This window comes from Populus alba, chromosome 3 (genome assembly GCF_005239225.2).
Source record: "Populus alba chromosome 3, ASM523922v2, whole genome shotgun sequence".
NCBI lineage: Eukaryota > Viridiplantae > Streptophyta > Magnoliopsida > Malpighiales > Salicaceae > Populus > Populus alba.
Genome location: NC_133286.1, coordinates 6,655,889 through 6,680,687, shown reverse-complemented (window position 1 = coordinate 6,680,687; position 24,799 = coordinate 6,655,889). Strand labels below are relative to the sequence as shown.

The following is a 24,799-nucleotide window of genomic DNA, read 5'->3' as shown; positions in this document are numbered from 1 at the left end:
TTACAAAAATTTACTGTGCTAGATGTGCAAGATTATGGTTGTTATGGAATCATGGAATTCCTGAAGATATTCGCTGGTTGATTGAAGCAAAGGTCCGATTATTAGGTGATTTCTCCAATTCTTTCATTTCATACATGCTGGGAACAGGTAAAAGCACTTTTGCGAAGAAACGTTGTGCAAAACGACTGAAAGTCTGTCAAAGATGTGCCAGATGGACTTGTAATGCAACATGTCATTCTTTAGGAATGGTACCTGTAAAATATGAAGATAAAATACAATTCATTAAGGATGGCCTAAGTAAAGGGTCTTTAGATAATCTTCTATTGACTCTTGAGACACACCCTAGTGGAGATGTGCATCGTGAAATTCATGATTTATGGCCACAATTCCATAAAGAACATGCTTGACTTAGTCTTGGGAATTTGACTAAAAAAGACCCTGTTTGCCAGTTTTTAAGAAAACTGAATGAGAAGCCTATCCCCGACCCATAAAGGGCGTTTAAGCCGTTCTTGGACGTAAAACCAATGAAAGATGTGAGCCACAATCACAACTACCTGTACATACACATATTTTTTCAAAATAAATAAATAAATAAATAAAGAGAGAGAAAGCGAGAGAGTGCGACTACAGCTGGCCTACATATAGGTGGTATGATTGCATTTTCAATTTCATCTATAAATTCTTCTCTTCCTTCCCTTCATTTCTACTTAACCCATACATTCATCAAATATAGAAGTCTGTAGAAATGGTAGGTTCCTCAAGTCATCACATAAGAAATATTTGTGTTTTCAGTGGATCCAGTCTTGGGAAATAAAAAGAGTTTTTAGAATCAGCAAATCATCTTGGTCACGTACTAGCTGAGCGAAAGATTCATTTAGTGTATGGAGGAGGTAGCCTTGGGTTAATGGGAAGTGTGTCAATGGCTGTAATTTTAAGAGGCAGTCAAGTTCTGGGGGTTGTCCCCAAAGCTTTAGCAAATGGGGACATCATTGGAAAAACAATTAGAGAGGAACTACAGGTCCCCACAATGTTTGATCGACTGAAATGCCATATTTACACATGATGATGCCTTCATTGTCTTACTAGGTGGTCTGGGCATATTGAAAGAGATCTTTTATATTATCTCTTGGGCCCAACTGCACATTCACCATATACCCATAGGTTTGTTAAATGTTAATGGTTTTTATGATAAGTTGTTGTCTTTTCTTGATCATGCTGTGGAGCAGGAATTTATAACATCTTCAGCATGACAAATCATAATCTCTGCTGCTATTGTTGAACAATTGATTGAGCAACTACAATCTTTCATCCATGTAATTGATCCCTCCATGAGTCGCATAAATTTGTCAACTAAGGAAAACCGTAAAACGCTTAGATTGGATTTGAGCCTTCATTTGTAAAAACTTTGTGTCTTTTGGTTTCATTATTATGTTTTGTTGTTTCTTATATTTGTTTAAGTGTGTTTTAGGTTTTTCAGTGTTTGCTATATCAGGTAATGTCTTCTATACTCTATCTTTCTACCTTAGGACATTGAGGCCAATGTCTCATTTTGGTTGGGGGGAAATAGTAGTAGTTGATATATTTTTCTAAAAAAAACTAACTGTTTTTTATTTTATAAACTATTTGCAAAACTGTTGTTGCTAGGATGGCAGAGTAAAATGAGTTTTTTTGTTAAAATGACTCTTGAGACGTATCTTAGTAAACATTCTTAACAAGGTCTATCAGAATACTTCTTGAAATATTCAGGTTTACAAACTCTCGTATTGTTATCACTTGATTCTGCTCATATGCTCATTTAACAAGTATTCTTAAATCTTCATTTTCACACACACACTTTAACATATGATTGTGGGTTGCACATTGGATTATTACATTATTTATATTCTTTTGTTAAAGGTAACAACTAAGGGAAAGGATAGTATACAATTTGTAAAAAAAACAAAAACAAAAACAAAAATGACACGACCAAAAGCTTGATGTCTTCTCCCAAGTGCAGGAGTGTCGAAGTAATAAATAACCCGGCAAGACCGGGGTCGAACCACAGAGAGGTTAATTGTATAAATTATAAATAACAACGCAACAATAACAATAATAATGATAATAATAACAAAAGTAGTACTAGTACTAGTAATAATAATAATAATACTCAGTACGTGGCGTTGTTATACTTGAGAATGATCTAAAAGATCGGGTCACAGGTTTCCAGCCTATATACTGAGTTTATGAACAGATAATAATAATAACAACAACAACAATAACAACAACAACAATAATAATAATAAAGAAGAGAAGGAAGAAATTAATGAGAACTTTGAGTTGAAAGATTAATGTAAGGATTAAACAACGATAAAAATAAATGTCAAGGTTAGAGGATCCACTAATAGTACTTCAAACAAGTATAGTATAAACTCTTATTACTCAATTGAAAACCACACATAAAGGAGGTTCCAATCAGATTATAACTTGTTAACATGATTACATTAGTTATCTTATTCGAATAAAGCTAATACTTGTAAATGTTGGCAAGCATTCATGATTATAACTTATGTTAACAACAAATCAAGTTCCTTTCATAGCTCAGGTGTCGGTTATACCATACAGTATGGGCTATGAAAGTACCAAGTATTTGTTGTACCAAGTGTTATACAACATAAATCTAGATTAACCATTTAACAAGCAAAGTATTAAAAGTGAACAAGATAACAAATATAAAACATGTTAGTATCCAACGTTAAGGTCCATGTTAAGTTTATATTATACTTATTCTTACACCATTAGTGTACCCTTTTCACCTTGACATAATCAACTTAGCTAGACATAATGAAAGAAAGAAACATAAATGAACAAGAGAAGAACATAAATGAGAAAAGAGTTAACTAAATAAAGGAAAGGAAATGAAGTGCATAAACTTGATATTAATGAAAGCAAAATATAAGCAATACAAAGAGAGAAAGCAAGAGCATGATCTTGATCTGGAAACCAAGATGCCTCAATACATGGTAAGTGCCTCCTTTTATAGGCCAAAATTTGGAACGACTGATTTGTTGACTAATTGATGAGTGGGTGGCCACATCTTGACTTGATAACAATCCTTATCTTCTTGTCTGAAAAAAACATCATTGCTAACATCATAATTTACCCAGAATCCTCAGGAATGTTCTAGGAAATTGTCTCAGCTTTCCAACAAAAAAAAGATTAGGTCATTTGGAGTTCTAGAACTCAAGATATGGGCTGAACACTAAATAGTGTCTGGGCTGCAGGACAGCTTCGGACTTCTTCGTTGTTCATATAATTTGGACTTGAAAACGGCCTTCTTAGATCTTGGTGTCCAAATGAAAGTTGTAGGCCTATGTTTTACCTTTCCATCCATATAAAATGGACCTAAATCCGAGATCTAGAGCTCCAGATATGATCCAATTACCAAGCAATGTTCCGGTTTGGACTGCACCAACATCTCTTTTCTAAGTTTGGCCATCTCTTTGTCCTTTAACTTTCAATGCTTAAACTCATCAATCAATCCTTTTATTTATGTGATATTCCTGCATTTAAAATGAGCATTTACCATAAATTAAGGTATCTTATAATATCAAACTTGTTATTATAAAACATGCTTTCGTTAAGGAGTTATTGATACTTCAAGTGCAAAATGATGATATAAAACCTTGATAAACATGCACTTTTAAGTACTAATCAAAAAACAAAACACAAATAATAATAATAATAAAAATATAGATAAGTTTGGTTTCGTAGCCTCCCTAACCTAAGCAATTAAGTCCAAAGGGGTGTTTTAACACTTAACACCCTAAAGTCAACTAACTTGGGAGCTATTGTGTAAATCCCGAGAAAAAAAAATTAATAATAAAAAATAAAAATCAAGGCTAGATTAAATTTAAAGGAAATAAACTAAACTAGAAAGAAGTGGGGGCAAAACAAATATACTTAAAGAAGATGGGGTCTAAATGCAAATAAGAATAATTATAGAGCATAAGTACTCCTCTTGTCACCAAAAAACAGATCTGGAGATAACGTAAAGAAAGAAAAGAGGGAGTTTTATGTTCATTTCTACAAATCAGATAGAAACACTGGTGGGAAAGGGATTAACAAGAAGAGAATAGGGAAGGGTCAGTTTCCCTTAAAAAGAATAAAAAAAAAGAGGGATCGAAACTTTGATGTGTATCGGGTAAAGTATTCTAAACCTGCTTTTATGAGTCATTTCAAGTTAATTATGAATTGATGCCTGGATGTTAAATTATAGATTTTAGTTCTTAGACTTAAATTGAAGAAAAAGTATGAATTTCTAAATTAAAGAACTTCATGTGTTGTGTGTAAATGGAAAGGCTGATGAATCTGGACAGTTTCGTCTCTTGATGTTCAGAGAGATTTCGGGTAGGAGGATGAAAGAATTAGGATCAAATTCCTTATAGAAATTGTAGTTTTGAATGTTGGCTAACTAATGAAATTGTTCTTGCTCGATTTGGAGTTATAGAACTCCAGCTATAGGTCACCAAAATGAGACAGTGACAGTTCAAAAATGTCTAGACAGTGACAGTTCAGAAATGAGATAGTGACAGTTCAAAAATGTCTAGATAGTGACAGTTAAAAAACGAGACAGTAACAGTTTGGATTTTAAGTAGAAATAGTTCAAATATATGTATAAAGGAATGATGACTACGGTTGCACAAAGAATGACACTATTAATGGGTGAAATAAGAAAAACATAAAATATATATAAAAAATGATGACTGAAAGAAAGACTTATTGATTGTTGATATGTTTATAATAAAACATATCCTTGAGTGAGAAGAACTTATGGGATAAACCTGTGAATTTCAGGAGGGACCACAGGCGTGGGGCAACAACAACAACAGCAGTAGGGGAGTACAAATAGAGCTTCTATTTCAGGTAGGTGAATCGCACCTATACTTCCTAGTTAATTTCCATGATTTATTTATATTACTAATGTGAAATGTGAATTTCTTAATGTATGGGTATTCAAGGTGAAAAGTTGTGTTAATTGTCAAATGATGAAATTATCATTGACAAAGGAAATATGAGAAGTACGTTTTGAGGTGTAAACTAGCATACATTTAGTATATGTTAGGATCCCGGGTAGGGGATCATCATATATGGACTAGCATACATTTAGTGTATGTTAGGATCCCGGGTAAGGGGATCACCATGTATCGGCTAGCATACATTTAGTGTATGTTATGATCCTAGGTAAGGGGATCGCCATAATTGACTAGCATACATTTAGTGTATGTTAGGATCTCGGGTAAGGGGATCATCATGTATGGACTAACATACATTTAGTGTATGTTAGGATCTCAGATAAGGGGATCACCTTGGAATGACTCATATGGAGTGATGATGATGGTACCGGTGATATTGGTATCGGTAATGTAATAAGCAAAAATGATCATGATCAATCTCATAAAGTCTAGAATGAAGGTTGAAAGTGGAAGAGGGAACAATTAATAATAGTTGGACAAGGAAAGGATTCTAATAATAATAATAAAAAAAAAAAACTAGAAGGGAGAAGCAAATGAACTATGAATACATGTTACCTTGTTAAAATTGTTAGATGTTTATGTTGTCATATTTATTGTAATATTCACCCTTTCAATAATATGTATTTTGTTTCAGGATCATCATATGCACGACAAGAGTAGATGCTTATGTTCCCTTCTTGTAATTTAGTCCTAGGTAAATATGAAAATGTTTGTATAACTTAATTTGTATAATTAATGTTTAAACTTGACTGAATGAATGTAACCATGTAGTTTATATATTCATGCTTCATGCCTATGTAATTATACTTATTTTTTTTTTATCTATCCATAATGATATCTTGTTATATAATGCGTATCATAAATATTATGGTTGATAAAAGTGAGTATAAGTGTGGAAATTGAAAACCCAGGATGATTGGGTCGAGAATTGAGTTATGAGATGCGAGCTATTAGAAGTGTAAATAAATTCATGTCAATAACCTCGGACCTTCCGGTATATGGGGGAACTCCGTCAAATTCTGGTAGATTTTAATACGAAGACCATGAACATATATATGCAAAAAAAAATAAAAAAAAAATATTATGTGTGTTTTTTTTCGATTGATATGAGATTGTCGTTTTATCCAGAAATGGGGGATGTTACATATTGGCCCAACGCCTGTTACATGGGTTGAGGAGAAAACCTTAAGAGAATCAAACATTGCACTATCTACATATCAGTATTTGTAACTCGAGTTACTAAGCTCGTAGGGGTGTTTCAACACCTAATGCCCTAAGACCAACTGATCTGGGAGTTATTAGCTGAAAGCTTGTTACATGGGTTAAAGATGCATTGTGTTTTAAGTTATATGTATATATATATTTAAAAGAAGAAAAAGATAATAATCCTAACCCAAGGAAGTTAACCTTAAACATTAGAACAAAAATTTGTTTTCTTCCAAGTAAAGCCCCATAACTACATGTTGATATTCTAAGCACAAAAAGAAGGTTTATTAATATCTTGTTTAAAAGGTGTTGAGCAGATATATGAATTTAATGAGAGTTTGTTTATCTAGATAGATTAATGGAAGTTGAATGATGAATGCCTTGCTTTGTGGAATTTGCAAATTGTTTTTCTATTTTAACGCTTTGATTACTAGGGACTAGTAATAAGCTGGTTGGGGGGGTGTGATTAGTACTTAAAAGTGCATTTTTATCAAGGTTTCATATCATGATTTTGCACTTGAAGTATTAATAACTCCTTAACTAAAGCATGTTTTATAATAACATACCTAATAATATAAGATACCTTTAATTTATGGTAAATGTTTATCTTAAATGTAGGCCTATCACATAAATGAAAGGATTGATTGATGAGTTGAAGTATTGAAATTGAAAGGACAAAGAGATGGCCAAATATAGAAAAGGGATGTTGGTGCAATCCAAACTGGAACACTGTTCGATAATTAGGTCATATCTCAAGTTCTAGATGTCCAAATGACCTCAATTGTTTGGAAATATTCATTAAGACATAGGCCTACAACTTCTATGTGGAGTCCAAGATTTAAAAATGTTGTTTTCAAGTTCAAATTATAGCAACAACGGAGAAGTCTGAATCTGTCTTGCAGCCCAAACACTGTTTAGTGTTCAACCCATATCTCGAGTTCTAGAAGTCCAAATGACCTCAATTTTTTTTTCCTGGAAAGATAAGACAATTTCCTATAACTTTCATGCGTACAGGTGGTTCCAGTTCTGATGCTAGCAATGATATTTTATTCAGACAAGAAGATAAGGATTTTCACCAAGTCAAGAGTTGGCCACCCACTTAACAATTAGTCATCAAATCAATAGTTCCAAATTTTGGCCTATAAAAGGAGGCATTTGCCATGCATTTAATTTAAGGTTTTGCTTAAGTTTTGGTTTTGTTCAGATGTTCTTTGTTTATTTAGAAGTTTGATCAAGAAAAGGTTACACTAATGGAGTAAGAATAAGTATGGTGTAAACTCAACATGGACCTTAATGTTTAATATCAACATGTCTTATCTTTTTATCTTACTAATTCTTAATACCTTGCTTGTTAAATGGTTAATCTATATTTGTGTTGTATAACACTTGATACAACAAATGCTTGACACTCTCATAGCCCAACCGTATGGTATTATCTACACCTGTGCTATGAAAGGAACTTGATTTGTTGTTAACATAAGTTAGCTTCATGAATTCCTGGCAATATTTAAAAGTTTGGTGTTACGTAAATAAGATAGTTAATATGATCATGTTAACAATTTATAATGAGCTATTAATGACAAATCATTCGATTGGAACCTCCTTTGTGTGTGGTTTCCAATTGAGTAATAAGAGTTTATACTATACTTGTTTGAAATACCATTAGTGGATCCTCTAACCTTGACATTTGTTTTTATAATTGTTTAATCCTTACATTAATCTTCCATCTCAAAGTTCTCATTAACTTCTGCTTCTTGTTCTTCTTCTTTATTATTATTATTATTACTACTACTACTACTACTACTACTACTACTAATACTAATATTATTTCTATTATTATTGTAGTAGTTGTTGTTGTATTATTATTATTTATAATTTATACAATTAACGTCCCTGTAGTTCGACCCTGGTCTTGTTGGGTTATTTATTACTTCGACACTCCTGCACTTGGGAGAAAACATCAATCTTTTGGTCGTGTCACTGAGTTAGAAAGCCATATTGAATAGTATGAAAAGCTATATAAGAAGCATGTGATGCTGGAAAGTGAGCTAGCTAAAGGAAAAATTATTGGGGTCTTCAAAATTGATTTGGATAATGAGAAAAATGAGATTAACCTACTAAAGAAGAAGCTGAAGAAAGAAAAGGCCAAACATTTGAAACAAAATAACAGACTGCGTGAATGTCACAACCAAATGATTGGCACCCACAACAATCAACTGAATAGGAACAACTTGTTATTCTTGGAGAAGATGAGAAACGTGGATAAGTATATTTACTGAGCCTTTCTCTATGCTTAAAGAATCCGCCATAATGCCTAACAGATTGGAACGGATATCCATCAATATCAACAAAGCATGGCTGAGACTGATGCTTTTCTTAGGGACAGAGAAAACAAAGGCTTTACCTTTCTTCTTGTAAATAATGATTATGCATAGACTAGCTTTCAATGTAAAAGTTGTCATCAAGTATTAATGAAAAGGGCTTATTTTATTGTCTTGTGACACGACCAAAAGCTTGATGTCTTCTCCCAAATGTAAAAGTGTCGAAGTAATAAATAACCCGGCAAGACCGGGGTCGAACCATAGAAAGGTTAATTATATAAATTATAAATAACAATACAACAACAACAATAACAATAATAATAACAACAACAATAATAACAATAGTAATAATAATATTAATAGTAATAATAATATTAATAATACTCAGTACGTGGCGTTGTTATACCTGAGAATGATCTAAAAGATCGGGTCATAGGTTTCAGCCTATATACTGAGTTTATAAAAAGATCAAAGAGATATATTATATAATATAAATAGATTTCTGATGCGAATGAACAAGGCAAGACCAACAATGTCAGGATCCTTGATCAAACACAAAGCATACTTAATGTACATAAAATATGACAAGAATGTAAATAATAATAATAGTAGTAGTAGTAGTAGTAGTAATAGTAGTATAATAATAATAATAATAATAAAAGAAGAGGAAGAAGTTAATGAGAACTTTGAGATGGAAGATTAATGTAGGGATTAAACAATGATAAAAACAAATGTCAATGTTAGAGGATCCACTAATGGTATTTCAAACAAGTATAGTATAAACTCTTATTACTCAACTTGGAAACCACACACGAAGGAGGTTCCAATCAGATTATAAATTATTAACATGATTACATTAGTTATCTTATTCGAATGATGCTAATACTTGTAAATGTTGTCAGGCATTCATGATTACAACTTAAATTAACAACAAATCAACTTCCTTTCATAGCTCAGGTGTCAGTTATACCATATAGTATAGGCTATGAAAGTGTCAAGTATTTGTTGTACCAAATGTTATACAACATAAATCTAGATTAATCATTTAACAAGCAAAGTATTAAAAGTGAACAAGGTAACAAATATAAAACATGTTAATATCAAGCATTAAAGTCCATGTTGAGTTTATACTATACTTATTCTTACACCATTAGTGTACCCTTTTCACCTTGACATAATATATTTAGCTAAACATAATGAAAGAAAGAAACATAAATAAACAAGATAAAAACATAATTACACAAATAAAGGAAAGGAAATGAAGAGAATGAAAAAGAGATTAATATAACATTAAATAAAACTTAAATATTACAAAATACAAAGAAAGAGAGCAAGAGCATGATCTTTATCTAAACACTAAGATGCCTAAATGCATGGAAAATGCCTCCTTTTATAGGCCAAAGTTTGGAACTATTGATTTGATGAATAATTGTTGAGTGGGTGGCCACATCTTGACTTGGTGAAAATCCTTATCTTCTTGTCTGAATAAAATGTCATTGCTAACATCAAAACTAGAACCATATGAAATCATGAAAGTTCTAGGAAATTCTCTTAGCTTTCTAGAAAAAAAAAAGATGAGGTCATTTGGACTTCTAGAACTTAAGATATGGGCTGAACACTGAACAGTGTCTGGGCTGCAGGACAGCTTCGGACTTCTCCGTTGCTGCTATATTTTGGACTTGGAAACGGCCTTCTTAGATCTTGGTGTCCACATGAAAGTTGTAGGCCTATGTCTTACCAAATTTGTGTAAACATTTGAGATCATTTGGATATCTAGAACTCGAGATATGACCCAATTACCGAACAGTGTTCCAGTTTGGACTGCACCAACATCTCTTTTCTAAGCTTCACCCTCTCTTTATCTTCACAAATTTCAGTAGTTGAGTTCATAAATCAATCCTTTGATTTATGTGATATGCCTGCATTTAAGATGAATATTTACCATATATTAAGGTATCTTATAGTATTAGACTTGTTATTATAAAACACGCTTTAGTTAAGGAGTTATTGATACTTCAAGTGCAAAATAATGATATAAACCCTTGATAAACATGCACTTTTAAGTACTAATCACACCCCCCAACCAGCTTATTACTAGTCCCTAGTAATCAAAGTGTTAAAATAGAAAAACAATTTGCAAGTTCCACAAAGCAAGGCATTCATCATTCAACTTCCATTAATCTATCCAGATAAACAAACTCTCATTAAATTTATATTCTTGCTTCATACTTCTTAAACAAGATATTAATAAACCTTCTTTTTATGTGCTCGATCTATGAAAACATAGATGATGGGGCCTTTGTTGGAAGAAAACAATATTATGTTCGAATGTTTAAGGTTAACTTCCTTGGGTTGGGATTATTATTATTTTTTTCTTTTTTGTTTCTTTTTCTTTCTTCTTCTTTTTTTTCTTTGTTTTATATATATAGAGACACACACACACACATATACAACTTAAAACACAATGTATCTTTAACCCATGTAACGAGTTTTAGGCTAATGACTCCCAGATCAGTTGGTCTTAGGACATTAGGTGTTGAGACACCCTTACGAGCTTAGCAACTCGGGTTGCAGATACTGATACGTAGATATTGCAATGTTTGATTCCCTTAAGCTTTTGTCCTTAACCCATGTAACAAGCTTTGGGCCAATAGCTCCCAAGTCAGTTGACTTTAGGGTATTAGGTGTTAAAACACCCCTTCAGGCTTAATTGCTTAGGTTAGGGAGGCTACGAAACCAAACTTATCTACGTTTTTATTATCATCAATACTATCAATTTTTTATTTTGCAAATTATATACTATCCCTTTCCCTTAGTTGTTACCTTCAATAAAATAACATAATTAATGTAATAATCAAATGTGCAACCCACAATCATATGTTAAAGTGTGTGTGTGAAAATGAAGGTTTAAGAATACTTGTTAAATGAGTATATGAGCAAAATCAAGTGATAACAATGCGAGAGTTTGTAAACTTGAATATTTCAAGAAGTATTATGATAGACCTTGGTAATGATACTTACTAAGATGCATCTCTAGAGTCAATAAAATTTCCTCCTTACTCTACCATCCTAATAAGGATACTTACTAAGATGCGTCTCAAGAGTTAATAAAACTGACTCCATACTCTGCAATCCTAATAATAATTTTGTCAAATGGTTTTAATAATAGCAAAAACAGTTAGCAAGTTAGTTTTTATTTTTAACTACTACCCTCTCCCCCCAACCAAAACGAGACATTGTCCTCAATGTTCTAAGGTAGAAAGATAGAGTATAGAAGACATCACCTGAAACAACGAACAATGACAAACCTGAAACACACTTAAACAAATATAAGAAGTAACAAAACAAAATAATATGCTATTAATAAAACCACAAGACACAATGTTTCACAAATGAAGGCTCAAATCTAATCTAAGCTTTTTACGGCTTTTCTTAGTTGACCAATCTAGGTGACTCATGCAGGGATCAATGACAAGGATGAAAGATTTTAGTTGGTCAATCAATTATTCAGTAGTAGCAGCAGAAATTATGATTTGTCGTGCTGAAGATGTTAGAAATTCTTGTTCCACAGCTTGATCAAGGAAAGACAACAATTTATCATAGAAACCATTAACATCTAACAAACTTATAGGTTTATGGTGAATGTGCAGTTGGGCCCAAGATGAAATATGAAAGATCTCTTCTAATGTGCCCAAACCACCTGGTAAGGCAATGAAGGCATCAGTATGGTTAAACATGGTATTCAGTCGGTCAGACATTGTGGAGACCTGTAGTTCCTCTCCAATTATTTTTCCAATGATGTCTCCATTTGCTAAAGCTTTGTAGACAACCCCCAAAACTTGACTGCCTCCTAAAAATGCAGCCATTGACACACATCCCATTAACCCAAGGCTACCTCCCCCATACACTAAATGAATCTTTCTCTCAGCTAGTACCCGACCAAGATGATTTGTTGATTCTAAAAACTCTTTTTCTTTCCCAGGACTGGATCCACCGAAAACACAAATATTTCTTATGTGATGACTTAAGTAACCTGCCATTTCTACACACTTCTATATTTGATGAATGTATGGGTTGAGTAGAAATGAAGGGAAGGAAGAGAAGAATTTATAGATGAGAAATTGAAAATGCAATCATACCACCTATATATAGGCCAGCTGTTCTATGACACTCTCTCTCTTTATTTATTTATTTTGACAAAGCATGTATGTACAAGTAGTTGTGATTGTGGCTCACATCTTCCCTAGCTTTTACGTCCAAGAACGGCTTAAACGCCCTATATGGGTCGGGGATAGGCTTCCCATCCAGTTTTCTTAAAAACTGGCAAACAGGGTCTTTTTTAGTCAGATTCCTAAGACTAAGTCGATCATGTTCTTTATGGAATTGTGGCCATAAATCATGAATTACACGATGCACATCTCCACTAGGATGCGTCTCAAGGGTCAGCAAAAGATTATCTAAAGACCCCTTACTCAGGCCATCCTTAATGAATTGTATCTTATCTTCACAGTTTATAGATACCATTCCTAAAAAACAACATGTTGCATTGCAAGTTCATCTGGCACATCTGTGACAGACTTTTAGTCGTTTTGCACGACGTTTCTTTACAAAAGTGCTTGTACTTGTTCCAGGCATGTGTAAAATGAAAGAATTGGAGGATTTACCTGATAATCGTACCTTTGCTTCAATTAGCCAGCAAATATCTTCAGGAATTCCATGATTCATTAACAACCTCAATCTTGCACAACTAGCACGGTAAATTTTATTGATCGTATTTGGAGGCAAAGCGGGAAAATACCTTTTCAACTTTTTAAAAGTGGTGTCCATTTTCAAATAAGAATTGGGGAAAAATTCAAAGAAGGGAGAAAGAGCAGAGAATTGTACAAATATATACAGGTATCAGTTATTTGGGAAACTGAAAGAACCGACTTAAGTCATGAAGTACCGTTATTGACCATTTGACCGGGGTGAGAGAGAGACTAGCAAAACAATAGATACACCAAAAAAAAAAACACAAAACAATGTGAGAAAAAGAATCAATCTTTATATACAAGATCACTCAATTCAATATAGTCATTTTCAACCGAAAAATTGTCAAAAAATATTTTCAAACGATGCCCATTTACCTTGAAAACATTGTCATTCTTTGGATTCTCAATATCACAGGTCCCATATGGATACACATGTTTTACAATAAAAGGACCACTCCTTCTTGATCTTAGTTTTCCAGGAAATAAATGGAGTCGAGAATTATAAAGCAAGACTTTTTTACCAACATTGAATGTTTTTCTCAGTATTTTCTTTTCATGAAACTCTTTGATTCTTGCTTTATGAATTCTCGAATTGTCATATACATCATTTCTTATTTCCTCAAGCTCATTTATTTGCAATTTTCGCAGCTAACTAACATCATCAAGGTTTGAATTTAAAGCTTTAATAGCCCAATAAGCTTTATGTTCAATTTCCACAGGCAAGTGACAATGTTTTCCATAGACTAGTCTATAAGGGGATATACCTAATGATGTTTTATAAGTAGTTCGATAAGCCCAAAGTGCATCACTAAGTCTTAAAGACCAGTCTTTTCTATTAGGGTTTACTGTTTTCTCCAAGATTTGTTTGATCTCTCAATTAGAAAGCTCTACTTGTCCACTTGTCTGAGGGTGATAAGGGGTGGCAACTTTGTGTGTGATTCCATAATTCTTCATTAAAGAATCAAATGACTTGTTGCAGAAATGTGTTCCACCATCACTTATCATGGCTCGAGGGATTCCAAATCGACTCAAATTATTATCTTTCAGAAACTTTATCATTGTTTTGTGATCATTGTTTCGACTTGGAATTGCCTCTATCCATTTTGAAACATAATCTATTGTGACTAATATGTACACAAAACCAAATGATGGAGGAAATGGACCCATGAAATCTATACCCCAACAGTCAAAGATCTCAATGACAAGAATAGGATTTAAAGGTATCATATGACGTTTTGAAATAGATCCCAATTTTTGATAATTTTCACAAGTCTTGCAAAATACATGTGAGTCCTTGAACATGGTGGGCCTATAAAATCCACTTTGTAAGATTTTGGCAGTTGTTTTTTTTACGAGAAATGACCCCCACATGCCTCAAAATGACAAAATTTAATGACACTTCTTACCTCATTATCAGGAATGCATCTTTGAAATATTTGATCAGGACAATATTTGAATAAATAAGGGTCATCCCAATAAAAGTTCTTCACTTCGTTCAAGAACTTTCTTTTATCTTGGGTACTCCAATGAGCTGGCAATTGTCCTGAAATAAGAAAATTAACAATATTAGCAAACCAAGGCATCGTAGAAATGGAAAGTAAAGATTCATCGGGAAAGTAGTCATCGATTGGTGTGATGTCAGATTTTGAATCTGTTGTCAATCTTGACAAATTATCTGCAACAATATTTTCGGTGCCTTTCTTGTCTTTGATTGTGATATCAAATTCTTGAAGTAACAAAATCCATCGCACCAATCTAGCCTTAGAATCTTTCTTAGAAAGAAGATATTGCAATGCTGCATGATCACTAAAAACAACAACAGGTGAACCAACAAGATAAGACCTGAATTTATCACATGCAAATACTACTACAAGTAATTCTTTTTCAGTGGTTATGTAATTCATTTGAGCACTATTTAAAGTTTGACTTGTATAGTAAATCACGTAAGGTTTCTTATCTTTTCTTTGTCCCAAGACAGCCCCCACGGCATAATCACTAGCGTCACACATTATTTCAAAAGGTAATGACCAATCAGGAGGTTGAATGACAGGATTAGAAGTAAGCAAGTTTTTAAGTTTAACAAAGGCTTCTTCACAATGTTCATTCCATTCAAAAATATTATCCTTTGCTAGAAGCTTACTCAAGAGTTTAGAAATTACACTAAAATCTTTGATGAACCTTCTGTAAAAACCAGCATGTCCTAAGAATGATTTAACATCCTTAACAGATTTTGGTGTTGGTAAGTTGGTAATTAACTCAATTTTAGATTTATCAACCTCAATTCCTTTCGATGAAACAATGTGACCAAGTACAATGCCGTTTGTTACCATAAAGTGACATTTTTTCCAATTCAGTACAAGATTCTTCTCTTCACACCTGCTCAAAACCTTTTCTAAGTTAGTCAAACAATCATCAAATGAATCACCAAAAACAGAAAAATCATCCATAAAAATCTCAAGAAAACGTTCAACCATATCACTGAATATGCTAAGCATGCATCTTTGAAACGTGGCTGGTGCATTACATAATCCAAAAGGCATCCTTTGATATGCAAAAGTACCAAATATACATGTGAAAGTAGTCTTCTCTTGATCTTCCAATGCAATTTCAATTTGATTGTAACCTAAATAGCCATCTAGGAAACAATAAAATTCATGACCTGCAACTCTTTCTAGGATTTGATCCATGAAAGGTAAAGGGAAATGATCTTTTCTAGTCATTGAATTAAGTTTCCTATAGTCAATGCACATGCGCCAACCAGTAACAGTCCCAGTTGGAATTAACTCATTTTTCTCATTTGTTAGCACAGTGACTCTAGACTTTTTGGGTACAACTTGGGTAGGACTTACCCATTTGCTGTCAGAAATAGGATAAATGATTCCATTAACTAGAAGCTTAATGACTTCATTTTTCACTACTTCTTTCATATTAGGATTAAGCCTTCGTTGCATTTCTCTAGAGGGTTTAGCATTTTCCTCCAAATAAATCCTGTGTGTGCAAATCAAAGGGCTAATTCCTTTTATGTCAGTTATGGTCCATCCTAATGCATTTTTGTGCATTTTCAGAGTCTGTAATAACTTACCTTCTTGATGTGCATTAAGTTTGGAAGAGATTATTACCGGAAAAGTTTCATTTTCTCCCAAAAATGAGTATTTGAGATTAAATGGTAATGACTTCAAATCAAGTTTTGGTGGTTGAACACTTGAAGGTATGGGTTCAATTGATTGTGGTGGTAATTCTATAATTTGTGGTCTCTAATCACATGCCTTTGATCCTTCCTGAAAGTAGACCATTTGCAAATCATCAGATTCATCAATCTCAGTTTCACTGGAAGTGGTTTGAAATTGATCATGAACTAATTTTTTAATAAAGTCCACTTCCAGTAAATCATTATCATCTCCAGGTTGCTTGTGAATGTTGAAAATATTCATCTCCAATGTCATGTTTCCAAATGATAGCTTCATCACTCCATTCCTACAATTAATCAATGCATTAGAAGTGGCAAGAAATGGACATCCTAAAATGACAGGAATTGAATTACATGCTTCAACAAGTTGTGCATCCAAGACAACAAAATCTACAGGGTAAATGAATTTATCAACTTGTACTAACACATCCTCAACTATTCCTCTAGGCACTTTTACAGATCTATCAACAAGTAAAAGAGTTACAGAGGTTGGTTTTAACTCACCTAGATTGAGACTTTGAAAGACTGAATATGGAAGTAAATTCACACTAGCTCCAAGATCAAGTAAGACTCTTTTAATTTTATGTTCTCCAATAAAGCAAGAAATTGTAGGACAACCAGGGTCTTTATATTTCAAAGCATTAGTGTTTTGAAGAATGACACTTACTTGTTTGGCTAAAAAGGCTTTCTTTTTCCCATTCAGTTTTCTCTTCACAGTGCACAAATCTTTCAAAAATTTAGCATAGGAAGGAACCTGTTTAACAACACCCAACAAAGGTATATTGATCCTTACCTGTTTGAAAGTTTCAAAGATTTCAGAGTTGTGATTGACTTTTCTTTGTTTGGTCATGACATGAGGGAATGAGAGTGCCGACAGGGAATCAACCTTTTCTTTTGCAATGTTCAGGTTCAACCTCTTCCTTACCCTCAGAGATAGATTCTTCATCTTTCTCACAAGGTTTAATGGTGGGTTTTTCAATAACTTTACCACTATGAAGAGTGATGACTGATTTGACTTGATCCATGTGTTGGCTTCCGGAACTACTTGCATTTGCATTGTATTGCCCCTTTGGATTTTGCTGTGGTTGAGATGGAAACTTACCTTTCTCTTGGAAACTTAGAGCAGGTGTCAATTTTGCAAGACCATCTTTAAAATCTGTCATGCTTTGAGCAAGTTGAGTGTTGATTGTCTCCTGCTTTTCAATGAATGCATGCAATGTTTCCTCAAGATTTCTTCTAGAAGGTGGAGCATAAGGAGGTGCATATCCATGAGAATTTTGGAAATTATGGTGTGCTTGAAACGGTGGCTGTGAAGTTTGTGTATTATTGCTATCATTCTTCCAACTGAAATTTGGGTGATTTCTCCAACCAGGGTTATACGTTTGTGAGTATGGGTTATGGTTGGGCATTTGGAAACTGTTTAAAGCATGGGCTTGTTCATGGAGGCATTCCCTAAAAGAAGGCAAAGTTGGACAATCATTTGTTGAGTGTTCCTTGTTTCACAGATTTGACACACAATGTCTTGAACATATTTTAATTGACCACTCTTTTTCAATTCAAGTGCTTCAACTTTTCTAGCTAAAGATGCAAACTTGGCTTGGAGGTCATGATCTTCCATAAGGTTGTGCATACCTCCACTAGATGTATGAGGTTGAGTTTTACTTGGTGCCTCATAAGTACCTATGGTGTCCCAATTTTGAACATTTTTGGCTAGCAAGTTTAGATATTCCATTGCTTCATTAGGGTCTTTATCTTCGAAAGTTCCATTGCATATCAATTCAATCATTTGCCTATCTCTAGGTGTTAAATCTTCATAAAAATGTGAAATCAATCTCCAAGTTTCAAAACCATGATGAGGGCAAGTATTAAGCAAGTCTCGATACTTATCCCAACATTGGTAAAATGTTTCTCCTGGCTTTTGAGTGAAAGTGATGATTTGTCTTTTGAAAGAGTTTGTTCTGTGAGATGGAAAAAACTTCTTTAAAAATTGTTGTTGCATTTCATCCCAAGCACGAATAGATCCTGGTCTCAAATTTTGTAGCCATGTTTTAGCTTTATCTTTTTAATGAAAAAGGAAAAATCTTTAATCTAATGGTGTTCATGCTACAATTTGAGTCATTATAGGTATTACAGACATCCTCAAATTTCCTTAAATGCAAGTATGGATTTTCTAGGTCTAAGCCATGAAAAGAAAGTAAAAGTTGAATAATGTCTAGCTTAAAATTAAAATAAGATGCATCAAGAGGGAAAACTATGCATGAGGGTGCACTTGTTCTTGTGGGATTCATGTGGTCTCTAAGTGTTCTCATACAGTTATTCTCATTATGAAGCAATTGATTATCTTCTTCGACCATATTTTCAGAAAATAATGAGGATACCCTACAAAGTCGACCACTTAATGTACCTGACCAAACTCTCATGCACGTGTAAGAAGAGAATAAAAGGAAGAAAAGAAAAGAGAAGAAAAGGAAACAAAACAAAACAAAAGAAACAAAAGTTAGATAAAATATAAAATGAAAAGAGAAAATAAAATAAATATTATAATTTATACAAGAATTTACCTCCCCGGCAACGGTGCCAAAAACTTGACACGACCAAAAGCTTGATGTCTTCTCCCAAGTGCAAGAGTGTCGAAGTAATAAATAACCCGGCAAGACCGGGGTCGAACCACAGAGAGGTTAATTGTATAAATTATAAATAACAATACAACAACAACAATAACAATAATAATAACAACAATAATAATAACAATAGTAATAATAATATTAATAGTAATAATAATATTAATAATACTCAGTACGTGGCGTTGTTTATACCTGAGAATGATCTAAAAGATCGGGTCACAGGGTTCCAACCTATATACTGAGTTTATAAAAAGATCAAAGAGATATATTATATAATATAAACAGATTTCTGAAGCGAATGAACAAGGCAAGACCAACAATGTCAGGATCCTTGATTAAACACAAGAGCATACTTAATGTACATAAAATATGACAAGAATGTAAATAATAATAGTAGTAGTAGTAGTAGTAGTAGTAGTAGTAATAATAATAATAATAATAATAAAAGAAGAGGAAGAAGTTAATGAGAACTTTGAGATGGAAGATTAATGTAGGGATTAAACAATGATAAAAACAAATGTCAAGGTTAGAGGATCCACTAATGGTATTTCAAACAGGTATAGTATAAACTCTTATTACTCAACTTGGAAACCACACACGAAGGAGGTTCCAATCAGATTATAAATTATTAACATGATTACATTAGTTATCTTATTCGAATGATGCTAATACTTGTAAATGTTGTCAGCCATTCATGATTATAACTTAAATTAACAACAAATCAAGTTCCTTTCATAGCTCACGTGTCGGTTATACCATACAGTATGGGCTATGAAAGTGCCAAGTATTTGTTATACCAAGTGTTATACAACATAAATCTAGATTAATCATTTAATAAGCAAAGTATTAAAAGTGAACAAGGTAACAAATATAAAACATGTTAATATCAAGCATTAAAGTCCATGTTGAGTTTATACTATATTTATTCTTACACCATTAGTGTACCCTTTTCACCTTGACATAATAGATTTAGCTAAACATAATGAAAAAAAGAAACATAAATAAACAAGATAAGAACATAATTATACAAATAAATGAAAGGAAATGAAGAGCATAAACAAGAGATTAATATAGGATGAAATAAAACTTAAACATTACAAAATACAAAGAAAGAGAGCAAGAGCATGATCTTGATCTAAACACCAAGATGCCTAAATGCATGGCAAATGCCTCCTTTTATAGGCCAAAGTTTGGAACTATTGATTTGATGAATAATTGTTGAGTGGGTGGCCACATCTTGACTTGGTAAAAATCCTTATCTTCTTGTCTGAATAAAACCTCATTGCTAACATTAGAACTGGAACCATATGAAATCATGAAAGTTCTAAGAAATTCTCTTAGCTTTCTAGGAAAAAAAAGATGAGGTCATTTGGACTTCTAAAACTCAAGATATGGGTTGAACACTGAACAGTATCTGGGCTGCAGGACAACTTCGGACTTCTCCGTTGTTGCTATAATTTGGACTTGAAAACGGCCTTCTTAGATCTTGGTGTCCACATAAAAGTTGTAGGCCTATGTCTTAAAAAATTTATGTAAACATTTGAGATCATTTGTACATCTAGAACTCGAGATATGACCCAATTATCGAACAGTATTCCAGTTTGGACTACACTAACATCTCTTTTCTAAGCTTCACCCTCTCTTTATCTTCACAAATTTCAGTAGTTGAGTTCATCAATCAATCCTTTGATTTATATGATATGCCTGCATTTAAGATGAATACTTACCATATATTAAGGTATATTATAGTAGTAGACTTGTTATTATAAAACATGATTTAGCTAAGGAGTTATTGATACTTCAAGTGCAAAATAATGATATAAACCCTTGATAACATGCACTTTTAAGTACTAATCATCTTGCCTTAGATGTCCATGTTGAAAGCTACGATTTCCATGCTCTTCCTTATTTTATTGTCTTGCCTTAGATGTCCATAAAGGTATGGATGTTAGCTTTTTAATGCCACTAGAATCACTTTATTTCTACCTTTAGCGCTCACGCTTTGCACAAAACATCGACTGAAGGTCAAATATGCCAATTACCTCCAGTTTACTCCTTTTTGCATCTTTCATTCAAAAGTGCCTTCAAAACATAAAACAAAGAATATCAAGGCATTTTATATATAAAAAATTTGCAAAACACTAGTTAAATGTTGGTGAAACTATCAAATAATATGGTTGTATTAAATACCCCCACACTTAGCTCTTGCTTGTCCTCGAGAAAGGATAGGTAAAATCAAATTGAAGTTAAATTAAATCAAATCACTATGACCAATCTTCTAATCTCCTATCAATATCCAAGAATATATGCATTATAAGCAAGAACACAATCAAGAAGGATAAAGAATATAAATTTTCATGAATTTATATACATGCAAACTTCAAAACTCAATTAATCGCCGGGATTTAAATGAAATCTATGCCATGCCAAAGTGATAGGTCCTCTCATTGATATACACTCCAACACTCATGTGTTTAAGGCTTATGTGTTTAAATCTCTCAAATTTAGTCAATGAATATGTACTTTCATAAGCTTGCTCTTTAATCTCATCTCCATTACTAACATATTACAAACAATGCATGAATCCAAAGGTCTTATTTTCTGGTTGTAATAGGGCTAAGGTTAAGGTGAGGTAAAAGAGTAAAAGAAAAGGTTCAAACCAAAGAAAATAGAGCATTCTAAAAAATAGTATTTCCAACAAGATATTCCATCAAAGCATATAAATTTTCCATCTTTAATCACCAATGCCTAACTTCTTTTGATTTTAAGCCTTTTCAACATAAAATCTTAAGAACATAAAGGAACATTTTTTTTTTTTTTTTTTTCCTTTTCCTTTTCCTTTTCCTTTTCTTTTTCTTCTTCACAACTTTGCCCATCTTTTCATCAAGCATCACTTCTTCTTTCTTTTCACATAATTTCCAACCATAATTCCATGAAATATCAGAAGTATATGCTCTACTAATCCTTGGCCAGGGGAAAAGGAAAACATATATAAAGTTAAGGTTTATACATGGATAAAGCAAAGACAAGATAAACAAGCTCATAAGGGGCTCACTAAGGATAATATATTTTAAGTTGGCTTTTTGGCTCAAGTGGTTTAAATTCCTAATGCCTTTATGATCTTCATGTATATGTGTAATGTGAATGTAATCTCAACAAGATATGAAGCAAGTTCTAGAGATACATATCATTGAAACAATGCACAATCAAAGAATATAATGTTGAAGGCTCAAAAGCTTGCATTGGTATAACACTATAAAGTCAACATGGCATATTCTCAAAGTCAATCCCTAAACCAATTAAACCTTACAACTTACATGCACACTCCTTCATTCGATTCATATCTCTATCTATCTCAATTAATTCTCATATGTAATACTCACATTCTCATAAACGAATAGGAGTTCAAAAGATCAAACATAAAAATTTGTTTTTTTTTGGAACAACAAAGAAAATCAAAATAAGAAAACCAACATTCTCCTAGTACCCCCACACTTAAAATACAAAATTGTCCTCAATGTTGAAATAAGAGAAAAGGACTATAGGAGAATGACAAAAGTAAAATGTGAAAAATAAAAGATAAGGGAAAAAGAAAGCAAATCTATATTTTTTTTTTTTTTGTGCTGGGTTGCCTCCTAGTAAGTGCTTTTGTTTTATGTCATTGGCTCGACATGTTGCATACTCAATCTTCATGGATTGGTTCAGCTAACTCTGCAGAAGCAGTGAGTTCTGCCATCCAACCTTCATAGAAAGGTTTTAAGCGATGCCCATTGACCTTGAGTACTTTGTTGGTTTCTGAACTTGTAATTTCAACTGCACCATAAGGAAAAATATTAGAAACAACAAAGGGTCTAATCCAATGAGAGCGCAACTTTCCAGGAAAAAGTTTCAAACACGAATGATAAAGAAGGACTTTGTCTCCAACATTAAACTCTTTTCATGTAATCATTCGGTCATGAAGACTCTTAGTCTTTTTTTTTTGTAAATCCTTGCATTCTCATAAGCATCATTTCGAATTTCTTCCAACGTAATTCCAATCTTTTTAGGCACCAAAAAGATAGGCGCCACCCATTCACTGTCCGTGATGGGGTAAATGACTCATGCATCTAACACTTTCAAAAATTCAGCTTTCACTACCTCCATCATAGGCGGGTTCAACCTCCTTTGTATTTCCCTTGTTGGTTTCACATTGTCCTCCAATAGTATGTGATGCATACACATTGAGAGACTAATGCCCTTGATGTCAGCTAAAGTTCATTCAATGGTTGTCTTGTGATCACACAACAACTTCACAAGTTTTTCCTCTTGCGTATTTGTCAAACCTGTTGCTATAATAACAGGAAGTGTATTGTTGTCGCCAATGAATACATACTTCAAATTATCAGGCAAAGGTTTCAATTCTAACTCGGGGGCCTGTAAAATAGATGGAAAAAGCTTTTTATGTGAAAGTATTAAATCAACAAAGACATTACCATGGGGAACAGTTTGCAAAGATTGCAAAGCCAATGTTGATTCGTGCATGTTTTGGGGAACACATATGTGCATCTCCATCTCTTTTATCTCGGTAAAATCATAGCCATAGCTCAAAGCTACGCTTAATCCATCCTTACAATCAAAATCAAAAACTTGCTGCACACACTTATCAACTTGGTCATAGTATATGATAGAATAAACATTGCTATAAGGATATTTCATTGCATCATGAAAATTAAATTCAATCTTTTCATCTCCTACTTCCATAGACAAAGTATCCTTACCACAATCAATCTTTGTATGGGCAGTTTTCAAGAATGGTCTCCCAAACAATATAGGAGTGTTGTTTGATGAATCATAAGAATCATGTTCCATATCAAGAATATAAAAGTCGCATGGAATGACCAAACTATCAATCTTGACTAGGACATCTTTTATCACACCAAGTGGGTAAACAAAACTACGATCCGCAAGTTGTATTACAATGCTAGTTTTATTCAAAGGCTCAAGACTAAAAGAATCATAAACATGTTTGGGCATAACACTAATGGATGCACTTAAATCGCACAAGGCCCTTTTGAAACTAGCATTACCAATAACACATGGGATAGTAAACGCACCTGGGTCTTTTTGCTTCAAAGGCATATTCTTTTGAACAACAATAGATACAACTTCACCTATACTTACCATTTAATGACCTTTCAGTTTGAAAGCTCTCTTGGTAGTACACAAGTCCTTCAAGAATTTGGCATACTTGGGAATTTGCTTGATAGCATCAAGCAAAGGAATGTTGAGTTCTACTTTCTTGAAAACCTCTAAAATCTCTTTTTCTTTGTCCTCTTTCTTTGACCTAGAAGAACTCATCGGAAAGGGTGGAATTGTTTTAAAACTAGAATTCATTGAGTGAGGAGTTACCTTTGGAGTGTTGGTCAATGTTTCAGTTTTTGGAGGAGGAGGATGTTCCTTCTTTGTACTCAATTTGGTTTCTATATCTTCTTCTTCCTCCATCTTAATTTTTTTCGACCTTTTCTCTTCAAGTTCTTTCCCACTTCGCAGCATGATCACACTAACATTTTCTATTGGATTCAATGTTTGGGAGGGCAATTTTCCATTCATTTGTGCTTCCAATTTCCCTACACTTGAAGCTACTTGCCCTATTTGCTTCTCCAAGTTGTGAATACTTGACCTTGTTTCCTGTTGAAAAGACATGACATTTTGTTGTAAG

General features: G+C 33.3%; 1 pseudogene; it reads right to left on the bottom strand.

The window, feature by feature from the left end:
• Positions 1-232: 232 nt before the first annotated feature.
• LOC118031066 (uncharacterized) lies at positions 233-24,582 on the bottom strand (annotated as a pseudogene).
• Positions 24,583-24,799: the final 217 nt, after the last annotated feature.